This window comes from Telopea speciosissima, chromosome 1, assembly GCF_018873765.1.
Source record: "Telopea speciosissima isolate NSW1024214 ecotype Mountain lineage chromosome 1, Tspe_v1, whole genome shotgun sequence".
NCBI classification, from domain to species: Eukaryota; Viridiplantae; Streptophyta; class Magnoliopsida; order Proteales; family Proteaceae; genus Telopea; species Telopea speciosissima.
Genome location: NC_057916.1, coordinates 26,539,499 through 26,553,386, shown reverse-complemented (window position 1 = coordinate 26,553,386; position 13,888 = coordinate 26,539,499).

Here is a 13,888-nt window from a genome sequence, read left to right as displayed (position 1 = left end):
CGTGCTGTTCCAGAAATTTAGGAACTTCAAGAACTGTCAATCTAAGGGTCAGATCAGAATCAAATTTGGACCGTATGTTCCCTTAATAAGTGAGGAACAAACCATCCAAACCTCAGTCCAATCTCAGGGCTAGAATGCTAGACGGCCGTACGAGCGGTCTCCTATTTGCAGCAAGAATACACCCAAAACAGGGGTACCGCCAGATGTATGAACAGCAATCAATCTGAAACAAATTTAACCCAGATTCTTCCCAATGATCAGGATTATGAAACCCTTAAGAATCCTACAGAAAAACAAAAGCAGAAATCAGATTAACAGGAGCTGTACTTATTTGTAACCATAGTACTAAATCTAGTCTCGGAAGGCCATTTCGGCTAGACCAAAATTTCCGAGATACCAAAACTTCGCCGAAACATTGTATTTTTTTCTCTGAGTTTTGCTTGGCCATTTTGGGGTGTAAAATGCCGATATGAGATGAGTGAAATAACTGAAATTTCGATGAAACAGTGCATTTTTTAGACCGAAAATTTTGAAATATTGCATTTTTTCATTTCGACCTACCATCTCGTCTCAGACCCACCAAACTTTCCAAAATTTCGCCGAAATTTCGCCCAGATTTTGAACTATGCTTGTAACCATCGGGAAGAAGAAGGGAAAATGATCAGATTTCCCACCTGATCTTGACCAGAATCCTTCCAGTCGACCTCCAATTCTCACTGAGGGGCTGCTGTCTCTCACAGTCCATTGAAGCTGTAATAATATCAAAGCTTAAAGACCAGCAGTGAAGAGAAGAGAGAGAAACCGAGAATTGTGTATGCTAGAGCATGATGGAGAGTAAGAACTCTGTCATGGTCTAGCTATTTCCTTTATATAAACTAACAACCAACTCTTAGTAGGAAATCTAATAAGAGCACAAATATCAAGCAACAATTAAGCACTCGAAGGTGCTGTAGACACTATCAAGTTGCTGTTCATGTTGGAATACCAGTCCGTCAAGTCCAGTTGAGGAGGAGACCTGCAGATCATACTTTTTCTTCCTAGCGGCTCCCTGGCTCTAGAGATTTTCTGTAGAAAGCTCGAGCACTTGTAACTCCAGATCAAGTCATCCAATCCAGTCCATCTTTGTGAGTGTAACACCCTACCAGGGCATTCCCTTCGATATTAATTTCAGCCCCATCCATCAGCTGGATTGGCTGACACATGTAAGTTTCTAATTTTCTGGGTTAACCTTCTAATTCTGTGACTTGCTGTTTTTTTTTTTTTTGGTGAATAATAAAAAAAAAAAGTTTAGTTACAATTTTTGAGTCCTATTGAATTTCTGGTGATTTACCCTGTTATCTGTCCTGCGGTAGACCTGGAACTGAAGTTGCTTGATTCTATGGTGGCTAGCATCATCTTAGGACATAGCTAGACATTGCGGAGCATTGTGATAACCACATTAGCTTTGTTGTTTACCTACTATCTAGGTTTTTCTGTAGTTTCAATTACTGGGAACTAGTGGTACAATGTACTGTTATCAGTGTTGGACAATCCTATTGTGGACAAGGTTGATAGTTACCTAACAGAGACCTAGCTCTATATTATATGTGTGGAGACCTTGCTGGGGTGGATTCCTTGTGGTAGAAGGCTTTTACAAAACCTTGTGGGACCCATGACAGTTTGCATGGAGTTATAGATAAGGACTTGCATGGAGTACAAGATATGGATAGCATGATCCTAACTAGTTTCAATTTTGTTAGCAATATTTAATTTCTAATTTCAGTTTTTAGTTTTAGAAAGTAAGTTTTATGCCATTGTACTAGAATCTTAAGAATTACCTTTTCTGTCCAACACTCTCCCACGCATGGAGAAGTGCTTTGTAATTGATCAGTTTTATAAATACAAGGGGAACAAACCCCAAGCTTTTGGAGTTTAGTATGGTGAGAGGCTGTGGGTGAGAGACCCTTCCCTATTTCCCTTCTATCCCATTCTATCTTCTTTCTTCTTTTCCCCACTTGATACCCTGTGCGTGTAATACTGTTCTGAGGTTTGCTGGCCACCTGAGATTCACTCGAAGACACTGTTTCTGTTGAAGTTGTTCTGCAATTATCAAGTATTTGTGAAACAATCTAAGCACTGTTATTACTCTTGTGGGTATTGTTGGTATTTTGAAGACAGTGCTGTAAGGATCCAACTGAAGCAGATCCATTTTCTGTTATTTTAGTCACTACGATCCTGGAATTTTGTAGGTTGGTTAGTGTTGATCCTGCTCGGTCTAGCCTTTCTACATTATTTGGTATCAGAGCCAATCATGGCCAACAATGAATGGCGTCTCTCTGATCTAGACAACAACCCAGGGGCTCGTGATTATGTTTATAGAGAGGAGCGTTTTATTAGACCACACGACCGCTGTTGAGCAAAAGTTTGAAGCCAACTTTGGTCACCTATGCACTCAACTTCCGAGGAATGCTACCATGGCAGCCGTTGCAGTTTTGAAGGTGGAAGAGCAACAAGTAGAATTTTCTACCGAAGAGGTCTACGTTGAAGAAATCAAGGTAGACAAAACTGAACCCGTGACTGATGAGAGAATTGATACTACCATTGAAGTAGTGGTTGAAGAAACAACTAAGGTGACAGAGAACAACAAGGAAGAAGAACCCTAAGGAGCTCGAGTTTGAGGTGGAGGAGATCAAAGACACAATTGTAGAAGGCTCTATGAACACAACAGCAGAGTACACATCTGCTGTTGAAGTTGATCACGTCGAGTTCATCATGCTACCTGAATTTTTAGATGAGAAAGAGCCACGTCTTGAAGTCTTCTTCCTCTTATTCGTGAGTGGCCAGAGTACTAGTTGAGAAGGAGAGATCTGAGAAGCGAGAGTTAGGAGAATAGATTGGCTTGTCTAGAACGACCCAGGCCATTGTTTATTTATGCATATGCAACCAATTACAAATATGGTGTGATAGGTAAGATGGATTCATCACTTTTATCCTAACATACAATGAACCAAGACGGTCTAATGATTTAGTTTACCCTTAACACTCCCCCTCAAGTTGGTACAAAGGTATCCCTCATGCCCAACTTGAATAAAATAGGATGGAATGACTTTAAAGTCAACCTCTTGGTGAATACATCAGCTAGCTTGTTCTCTAAAGTGATAAAAGGAATGCAAATTGAACCGTATTCAAGCTTCTCCTTGATGAAGTATTTGTCAATCTCAATATGTTTCGTCCTGTCAATGCTGAATTGGATTATGGGCTACGCTGATTGCGGCCTTATTATCACAGTAGAGTCTCATTGGTTCCTCAAATGTTACCCCAGATCTCCAAGTAAAATTTTAAGCCAGATAAGCTCACATACACTTTGAGCCATAGCTCGATACTATGCCTCTGCACTGGATCTGGATACTACTGATTTCTTCTTGCTACGCCAAGTAACTAGATTACCACTGAGAACTATACAATATCCTACAGTGACCCAGTTAATGAGTCATAGAATCAAGTACATAATTTGGATGTCAACCCACTCATGTTTACTAATAGTAATTACTGCGACATGCAGGATCGATCCCACTCATGGTCCGATGGAGCCGACATGCATTTTCCTCTGACTGTAGGACAAATGAATGCCACGTCATAGTCTGGGAGAAGAAACGGGTAAATTGCCTCATTGACATATTGAAGGTAACTTATCCTAGGATATGGGTCACCAAACTGTGAAGAACTAGCCATTGTGATAGACGATGTCGGCAGTATGTACGGTTGGTGGGTTCGATAGGAGAAGATGGCATCCACAAAGACGATCCAATATGTCCCTTTGACTGGGAGTTATACTCAAAACTGGGAATGGATGAAGAAGATATGTGCTTCCCCACCCCAATGAACCACCCATCTGGATGTGATGCACTGAACTCCGATGGTGATAGATTGTTCTCTCCGCCAAAAGATGGGGCACACCAATGTCTACTCGATCTGCTATCACCCATAATCCACTAACAGAGCTAGATAAGTTAACAAAGTCCATACAATTAGCCTGCCCAGATGGAACTGGCCACGAGGCCCTCTCGTGCAACCCTTATGTGTGAGGCACGTGCATCACTGCATTGTGGTCTGTACCCTGCGTGGCATGATCAAACTAGGTTTCAACACTCAAACATGTATTGACCATATGTTTTACAAAAAAAATTATGGAGAAAGGGGTTTTACCTGAAACAGTGGAATGTGGAAAAATCCTCACCAAGAAGAAGCAAATGATGTGCTAGCAAGCTTCAATGATGTTTGCCAAGTAATTCAAGCGTTGATGTGGCAAAAAACCAAATAAGAAAGCAAAAAGAAGCTCCCAGTAACGAAATTTTGACTAAGTCACGAGATGTTGCCTTTTTAAACCTGAGGTTTGTACCATTAACGCAAAATGGTACAAACCACCGAAATTTCCTCATTTCACCAAACTTTCCCGCGTCACATACGAGTAAGTTTCTGTGCCTACCGTTTAGAAGCCTCGAGGAGGAATCTTCTCCGCCTCTTTCTGCACTTCATGTGCCTAAATAAATATGGTCCGATTGGAATCTCTTTGAGTTGATTCTCACCCAATGTCGGATACAATTCTAGAAGTAGCATTCAACATTCAAATTTGCAATCTCAGGCTTTCCACTTCCCAGAAGCAATGATATTGGACCTTAAAAAAATTTCAATGTAGGACTTGCTTTCAAGTGTTCGATAAAAAGTCTTTAGCCAAAAAATGCCTCGGGCTAGAGCATGCTAGGCTGCTAGCCCGGCATGGCAGCCCATACACAGGGGCCTTTGCGAGCATGCCGCCCAATGTGCGGGGCCCATACCTCTTGCCAGCCCATGCCAATTGTCCCTTGTGTCATGCTGCTTGGCCGCTTGGTCCTGGCCATGTGTGGCCTGGTAGCATGGCCTTGTGCCTTGAGTCACTACTAGGATTTTGTGGCCCCTTGCTTACCTTGTTGGCCTTTGCAAGGCTTGTGCTACTCGGCCAAATGGCCCTTGTAACTCACCCTGCTGCCACATCTATCGGCGAAATAACTTCATTCTGCCCCGTGACACTGTGTGGGGCCCAACTACCTCAATGCCTTATACATGCTGCATCTTACATGTGTGCACACCATCCATCAACTATCATGAATCATCATTCATTCATCCATCAACATTGCATCATAGAACTAAAACTCACGAGATCTCGGTTTTCCAAGTGGTTGAGGCGAGACTTAATACGAGTTCTAAAAGTGCAATATCTCGGTCGAGATCTCGTGTTATTCGAGATCTCGGGTCGACCCAGATCTCGACCCATCTTATCCTTTAAAAGTATCGTAACTCGACAGAACTCGAGATATCTCAATCGAGTTCTGTCCAGAACCTCTTTTCTTCTCCTGTGAAGGCGGTGAGCTCATTTTACCTCCGGACTTCAACGTACAACCTGCCGAAGAGTTGATTCAGCTACACAATTGAAGGATTCAGCTACAAAATTGAAGGATTCATCTCAAATTTGAAGCATTTTTCAAAAGTAAACAATTTTCCCCCAAATCTATTTTTTCAAAAAAAATTGTTCAAACCTTGGTAGATTCATGTCAATTTAAGATATGTTACATAACTTTGGACGATCCATCACTTGATGGAGTCCGAATTTTTTTCTGTTATTATTCTTTTATTATATTTTTTGCAAAAAAAATGATTATTTTGAAAAAAGAAATTGAAACAAATAGGATGAATAGTGAATGTTTGGAAGTTATTTTCATGTATGTTGGACAACTTTGGATGCTCTACACCCTCATGGAGTCATTTTGTTTTTTCACCCATTAAAAAAATTATTTTATTTTTCAGAATTAATAAAAATATTAATAAAATTTAATATATATAATTTTAAGGAAAAATACCTGTTTTAGTTGGAAAATTATGTACAACATATGTACATAATGTCCAAATTCAAATGGTGTCAAATACATCATTACATTATAATGTTTTAGTACGTTGTCGCCTACCAACCTAGGGTCCGAAGTGAAACTTATATTTGGACTTTGTTTTTGCAAAATTTGATAGCGCCATTGTGTTTAAATGGCCTAAAATAGGCTGAGTACCAAGTTTCAAACCCAAACTAGGTCTAAAACCCACCAAAACCAGGTTTTGAGTTGGAAATGCACCAACTCGACCGAGATCTCGCGATATCTCAAGTCAACTTGTTTTTCCAAGGGGTCGAGTTGGGGTCGAGTTCTGAGTTTTAGTTCTATGCATTGTATCATGCATGCCATGCATCCATAATCTCAACATCCATACACCCGTGCTTGCCATGCCATATACATGCAACCACATGCAAAAACATGCTGCCACCATCATGTTGTAACACATCAAATCACATACCAAACACCTCACACATACTGTATCATGTCGAACACATATAAGACCATTTCAAGAGCCTGTGTATAATTATCAGAATGCCCCTAAACTTCTAAAACACTATTAAATGAGCCCAAACACCTGAGAAACAAACTAAATACCTCAACCACTGCATTGTTGCCAACAATAACACAAAACTAACCCAAATGCCCAACAGAATGAAATGTGCCATCTTCGAGAATCGATCAACCACCATCCTTATCTGAGGCATACTCATTTCGGATATGGGCGATACTCATAGCATGTCTGAGAAAGCGCATAATGTCAACACTTTAAGGAATCAGTAACTGTGTTTTCTTTCCCAGGCTTATACTAGTGTGTGAACAAGAACTCTCGTAGATATACAACCCATTTAGCATGTCGGTTGCTCACTGACTTTTGTGAATGGAGGTGCTTCAAAGTTTCGTGATCGGTAAATAGGATGAACTCTTTACCGATGAGATAGTGTCTCCAATGCTTCAAAATTTGAACGGCATGGAGTTCAAAGTCATAGGTAAAATAACGCCACTTGGAATCGTTAAGCTTCTAACAATAGAAGGTAATAGGATGACCTCCTTGCATAAGAACTCCATCATTACCAACATGTGATGCGTCTGTTGCTAACTCAACCACCCGATCAAAATCTAGTAGCCATAAAACGGGAGCTCGGTCATCTTCTGTTTAAAAAGGGTCATCCATTGACCCAGTACTTTGCTGATTTTAAGAGGATGTATGAAGAATGAAATGCTTTGCTTTCTATTACTTTTGATGCAAACCAGATGCAGACTCAGCGAGAGTAGCTCGCAGTTATGGGATTTTTGGGATGCCTTGGTAAGGAGTATGAATCTATTTGGTCCAACATTCTTGGTGGTGATAAGGTAGCCTCTCTTGCAGATACTTGCTCACAGGTTCTCCGAGTATCCCGTGAAAATTCTCATGATCCTACATAATGTAGTCCTAGATAGGTAGAAGACCTACTAGGAGCCAGGTAGGTTAGACCCTCACAAAGGTGCTGGCCGATTGGGGCAGATTGGGGTATTTTAGGTCAAATCTAGGGTTAGATTTATGAATTTGGAGATGGGTCTTATATGGTATTAATAGGTCGGTTTAGAGGAAGCTAAATATGTAGGTTTAAATGATATTTAACTAAAATTTTAAAATTCAGAAAATTAGGATGAGGGTTTCGGGTTTTAGAACATAAGAAAACAGCCAAAACTAGGGTTTAATATGGGATTTTGGGGCAGGGCTTTGGATCGAGTGTTAGGAAGGATGAGAGGGAGATTCGGTTGAAGTTTGAAGGGTTTTGGATGGCTAGATTGGTCTAGACTGGTTTTAGGGTTTTGGGGTTTTAATGGAGAAGTGGAGGATTAGGGTTTAGGTGTTAGGTTAGGGCTAGAATGGAGATCGAGTGGAGGGAATGTCCTGCTGTAACTGAGGTAGGAATATGGAATGAAACTGATGGTTGGAAGGAGCTGGACAGATTTTAGAAGAATTAGGGTTTATGGGAAAATCGATGGGTTTTTAATGGGGGAAGGTAATGTGGATCGATTAGGGTAGATTAGGGAGGCTTGGGTTGGAAGATTAAGAAGAAGAAGGTTAATTACTAAAACTGTAAATCACTTACTGATTTGCAGATCTGCAGCAACAACAGCTTAAGAAGAACTAAAAGAGGACCTCCTGATCTACAAGATGCAAGGAGTCACTAGACCAGCCCTTCACCTGATGTTACTCTCACAAGGCAACCTTGATGTTACTCACAAGGCAAACTCATATAGAGCTCAACAGCAGCAACAATGGCAGCAGCAAAACAAATATTTTTTTTAAAAACTAAACTGTGTGGGAGCCTCCCACAATTTCAATATTAATAATAGAAGTCCATAGGCCAAATCCTAATCTAAACAAAACACTCCCTCACTAAATCGTGGAGGGGTGGACCTAATTAAAACAACTTAAAATTTTAAAAGGGTTAAAAGACCTATCTACCCCTAATAACTTAAAATAAAAGACACTTAATTAAATCACTTAAATTAGACCAACTTAAATTGAACCAATTGGATGCAACCAATTTGAACCCATTCAATTAACAAATTAAAAATAAAACTAAGTATAGAACTAATCTAAGGCTCCTACTATGACACTATGCCTAGGGTGGCTTTTTCAACTCGAGGAGGCTTGGATCTACATCACTACACCTATTAATGTTGATAGTTCAGCTCTGGCAGCTTCTAATCGTGGGAATAGTAGTTGATCTAGTGGTGGTGATGGATCTCATGGTCCTGCTAATGGAAGTGGTTTGGGAAAGGTTCCTAATTCTAGTTCACAAGGTAGTTCAGAAAATTCTGGTTCTGTAAAGACATGTCACCATTGTAGACGACCAGGTCACATCCAACACTTTTGTTGGAAATTTCAAGGCAAACCACCTCAACAACAATTTGCCAACTTTGCTGCAAGTACAAAGCCTTCTGCTCCATCATCTAAGGTAAGGTGGTGAAGACATTTGATGAGGATTATCCATGGTTTACCAGTTTCAGCTCTCTCAACCTTTGATACCCTCCACTGCTACTTTTGTCCAGACAAGTAATGCCACTACATGTCTATCTTCTTCTCGTTCTTGGATTATTGATTCAAGTGTGTCCGATCATATGTCTGGAAGTTCAAATAATTTCTCTTCTTTTTGTCCTTCCAATTCTAGTGTTACATTAGCCGATGGCTCCTTAGCCGAAGTTAATGGCACTGGAACTGTTCGTCAAAATTATTCATTATCCTTATCTTCCGTCCTTCATTTACTTGATTTTCCCTTTAATTTGCTATCTGTTAGTAAGCTCACTAAGCTTACAATTGCTCAGTAACCTTTTATCTTGACTCGTGTTTTTTAGGATCTTATGACGAAGAAGATTATTGGTAGGGGGCATGAAAAAGGGAGGTTATATCTACAGGAGGACTCTCCATCGGTTGCATGCTCCAATGTTTTGTCTCCGCATCAAGTTCAGCGTTTGGACTGAATCTCCTATTGATAGGAGATCGATTATTGGTTATTGCACTTATGTGGGAGGAAATCTTGTGCCGTTGAAAAGTAAGAAACAGACAGCTGTGGCTAGATCAAGTGCAGAATCAAAGTATCGAGCTATGGCACATGCTACATGTGAATTGATGTGGGTGAGGTAGTTGTTGACTGAGATTGGGTTTCTTCATTCGTCTCCAATACAATTTTTTTTTTGGTAGAAGTCTCCAAAACAGTTATGGTGTGATAATCAAGCTGTCATATTGCTTCGAATCTAGTGTTCCATGAGAGAACAAAGCACATTGAAGTTGATGGCCACTTTGTTCGAGAAAAGCTGCAACAAGGTCTTATTTCTCTACAGCATGTCCGCACAAGAGAACAACTTGCAAATGTGTTTACCGAGTTTTTAGGAAGTAGAAGGATTGATTATATATGTAACAAGTTGGGCATGATTAACATCTATGCTCCAACTTGACGGGAGTGTTATAAGACTTGTAGTCTCGGTATTGGTGTTGGCGCTAATTAGCACTAGCACCAATACCGAGAGGGGTATTTTGGAGCTTTGTTTATTCTTTTTGTTGCCCTTGTTATCTAATATATATGAATCGATGTGGGGAGTTCCATTCTAACGGCTGGACTCCCCAAGAGTTGCAGCTACATTCTTCTTCTTCTCTCTTCTCCTCTTTTCTTCCTTTATTTTTCTTTTATTCTTTACAAGCTGGAAAGCTTTAGAAGCCATGGGTGTCCACTCGAACTTCCCCTTGCTTTGCTTCATACATTCAATTATAAGCATGGTGTTGGCGCTGATATTTTTAAGGAACCAGCGAAAAATGAAGCAAGACCACTGAAGCTTCCAACTTTGGTGAGGGTCTACGGCATTGGCTATTCTAGGATAGTTTTAATCTTCTCCGGATCATCCTTGACACCTCTCGAAGATACAATAAATCCAAGGAATATAACCTTGGGTAGCATAAAGGAGCACTTCTTTAAATTTACATATTTTTTCTAAGCTCTAAGTACTCTCATTACATGCCTCAAATACTCAAGATGTTTGTCCTCCTCCTTGTTGTATATTAGTATATCATCAAAGTAAACAACAATGAATTTGTCAATAAAGGGATGCAATACTTAAGTCATAATGAGCATGAATGTGCTTGGTTCGTTGGTGAGACCAAAGGGCATGACTTTCCATTCATACAGTCCTTCTTTGGTCTTGAATGTAGTCTTCCATTCATTGCATGGAAGGACATGGATCTGGTGGTATCCACTTTTCCGGTCAATCTTTGGGAAGATCTTGGCACCAGACAACATATCAAGCATGTCATCTAATTGAGGGATCAGAAATTTGTATTTTACGATGATTTTATTAATTGCTCGACTGTCGATACACATACCCCATGACCCATCTTTCTTTGGTTTAAGGAAGGCTGGTACAGCACACGGGTTCATACTCCCCTAAATGGAACCATTTTTCAGCAACTCGTCCACTTGCTATTCAGCTCAACATGCCTGTAGGGCTGAGGCGATATGCAGCATGTAGGCAGATTAGGTAACACGGATCTGGGCACAAGGTTTATGGCGTGATGGATGTCTCGCATTGGGGGCAGCTCATCTAGAAGCTCCTCAGGTACTAAGACTGAAAAATCAGATAGTAAGTCCCTAATAGATTTAGGATTCATACTGTTGGGTGGAGGAGTGACTTACTTTGAAACCAAAGCCAAAATAAGGCCTCCTTGCTGGTTTCAAGGAACTCTCGCTGTGGTAGTGCTAGTGGCTTGGTTCCACTGGATCGACCTTTCTCCACCTTCTTTTTGTGCTTCGTAACCTGTTTACTGTTGGATTTTATGCTTTGTTGTGCCTTCTCTGCTGGAACATCTATTGGGTTGAACACAATTTGTTTGCCTTTGAATGTGAGGATGCACTAATTCTTCTTTCCACCAAGCAATACATCATTGTCATAAATCCATGGCCTCCCAAGCAGAACATTTGTCAGCTGCATAGGAATGACATCGCACCAGACTTCTTCATCATAGAAGCCCAATTTGAAAGGAACAGAACACCTTTGGTTGACTTCTAACGTGTTACCATTTAGAATAGAAACCATATAAGGTTGTGGATGTTTTCTTTTCGTAAGCTAGCCTTGTGAGCAAAGGCATTGGAAACTACATTCACACAGTTGTCGCTATCCACTATTACCTGTGCAACTCTAGGTCTGCTGGTCATTCAACTATAGAAAATGCAATGACGCCTCCAGTCTTCCCCTTTTGATTCAGCGACCAAAATGCAGTTGAATACATTTATTTCATAAGTATCCATATTTCCCTCATCATTCTCAACAGCTGATTGTTCGTCTTCCTCTCGTGGGAGTCCTTCATTAAATTCAGTTTCCTCGTCAACAACAATAGCATAAGTACTCCTTGATTTCTGAGGGCAAAATTTGGCGAAATGCTAGGATTTATTGCAGCAATAGCACTTCGTCTCGACACCTCTGATCATAAGAGCTTTTCCTTTACTAATCAGCCTGTGTGGTTGTTATGTCTCCCCGTATATGTGAGTAGTCAAGTCGGAGCTAATGGCCTCCTATACTCCCCGGCTTGGTTACTAAAAGGTCTAATAGGAATTTTCAACAAATCTTCTACTTCCAGGGCCTTTTGATAACAGTCTTGAATGTCATCGACAATGGTCGTAGCCATAGCTCTTATAACCTCTGGCCTAAACCCAAACCTTGTACAATGGGCACAACTAGGTGGACTGTCGTATATCATAGTGGACAACGCAGTCCAGGAAACTTCTCTTATTTTTTAGCAAATTATTTGTGAATTATTTGGTTTAAATTAAAATAAAAAAATATTTTTCCAACTTTTTCGATTCCATATGAAAAACTGAGCTTTTTTACAAAAATACATCAATTTGTAAGTTTACTAATAGAGATCTAGTCCAGTTTAGATATATCTGTATCAAACCCTTTCATATACATTGAATCAAGGTACAGAATAGGAGTATCCAGGCCTTAAACCAGACCAGCTGAGAGCGACTTCTTGGTCCAGCCAGGCCAACTCAATGAAAACTGTTCAACTAGGTTTTAATCCTAGTCATGGGCCCCATTAAGTCTAATAGAGAAATAGGTGGCTGTTTTTGAAATCTTTTAGATTAATCTGGTCTTTTATGCTTATGAAACATAAATGTGATTTCTAATATCCCTCTCCCAGCCCCTGTAGTGGCGGGAGCCTCGTGCACTGGGTACGCCCTTATAGTAGTAGATCTGGGTAATGTTTTTCGTTGATTTTACTGGTTTATTACACAAGATGACAAGTTATTTTAATCCTATTGATTATTAGCTTGAGTTTTAATGGTAGTCTTAGCTAAGTTAATGGAATAGGCTTTGTTTTCTTATTTCCTATAAAGAGAGATACCTGAGCCCATTAAAGGCCATTGAATCATTGAGCCCAGACGCCATCAAATTATTGAGTTGAATAAAGTTTTCTTGCTTTCAAGCTTAGCCGTGTGGATTCATGGGGATGGGCATGGATTTCCTCTAAGAATATAATCTCTTCAACTTAAAGTATAGATCCTCTTCAACTTCTCTCCTCCTGGGTTGTGCAATACTGTGTAAACGTTCTTGTTGAACATTTGCTAGTAGCATTTCTGAATATCATATTCAACATGAAACTTCAAGTGCAAGTTCTTCTTACAAATTGGAAGCCCAAACTAGTCAAATTGCATAGTCAATTTGAGAGAGAAATCACTTCTTTGCAACTGCATGGTCCTATAAGCCCTACCCAAAAACGGTTTCAAGATTCATATGATTCGGATTAAAATAAAGCAAGTTCTTGAATTCTCTCTCTCTTAAGACTGTTCGATTGTTTCTCTCCCTCAACTCAAATTGTTGTTATTTTCTCCAAAATTCTACTTGAAAGCAAAAGATAAGCTACTCATATCTTGGGAAGGTTTGAATTCCAAGTTTTAATTCAGATTTGAATCCTCACATTCATACATAAATTTCATAACACACTCCCCCTCCCCCACCCCCACCCCCCCCCCTACCCACAAAAAAAAAAAAAGAGGGAACCAGAAAGCTAAAGCAAAATCTTAATACACAACTAGTTTAGCCTTAAAATATTCTAAGATTCACATTGACCTAAAAGTGTACCACTATAAGAATCTGTTAAAAATGCATCAAATTAAACTAATCCCATATATGATTGGCTCCTTTGTTTTGGACCACACCCTTCTAATTGGATCAGGTTACTGAAGAAATCAAGTGCGCCAATGCACACTTTAACGATACGGAAATTGACTTCTCTTAAGGGTGATTTAAATGAAATTGGAAGTTGAGGATTGTCTCATTATTCAGGTATAGATTAAGGTCTTCTGCATAAAGGAAAGTTGCAGTAGCTAAAAATAGAACTGAAAGGGAAACGAGACATTCCCAGATTAACATAAAAATAGAACAAGGACAGACGTAAGATTCACCTTCTTAGTACGCTTCAAGGACCTTTGGCTCTTTTTCCAAATGGA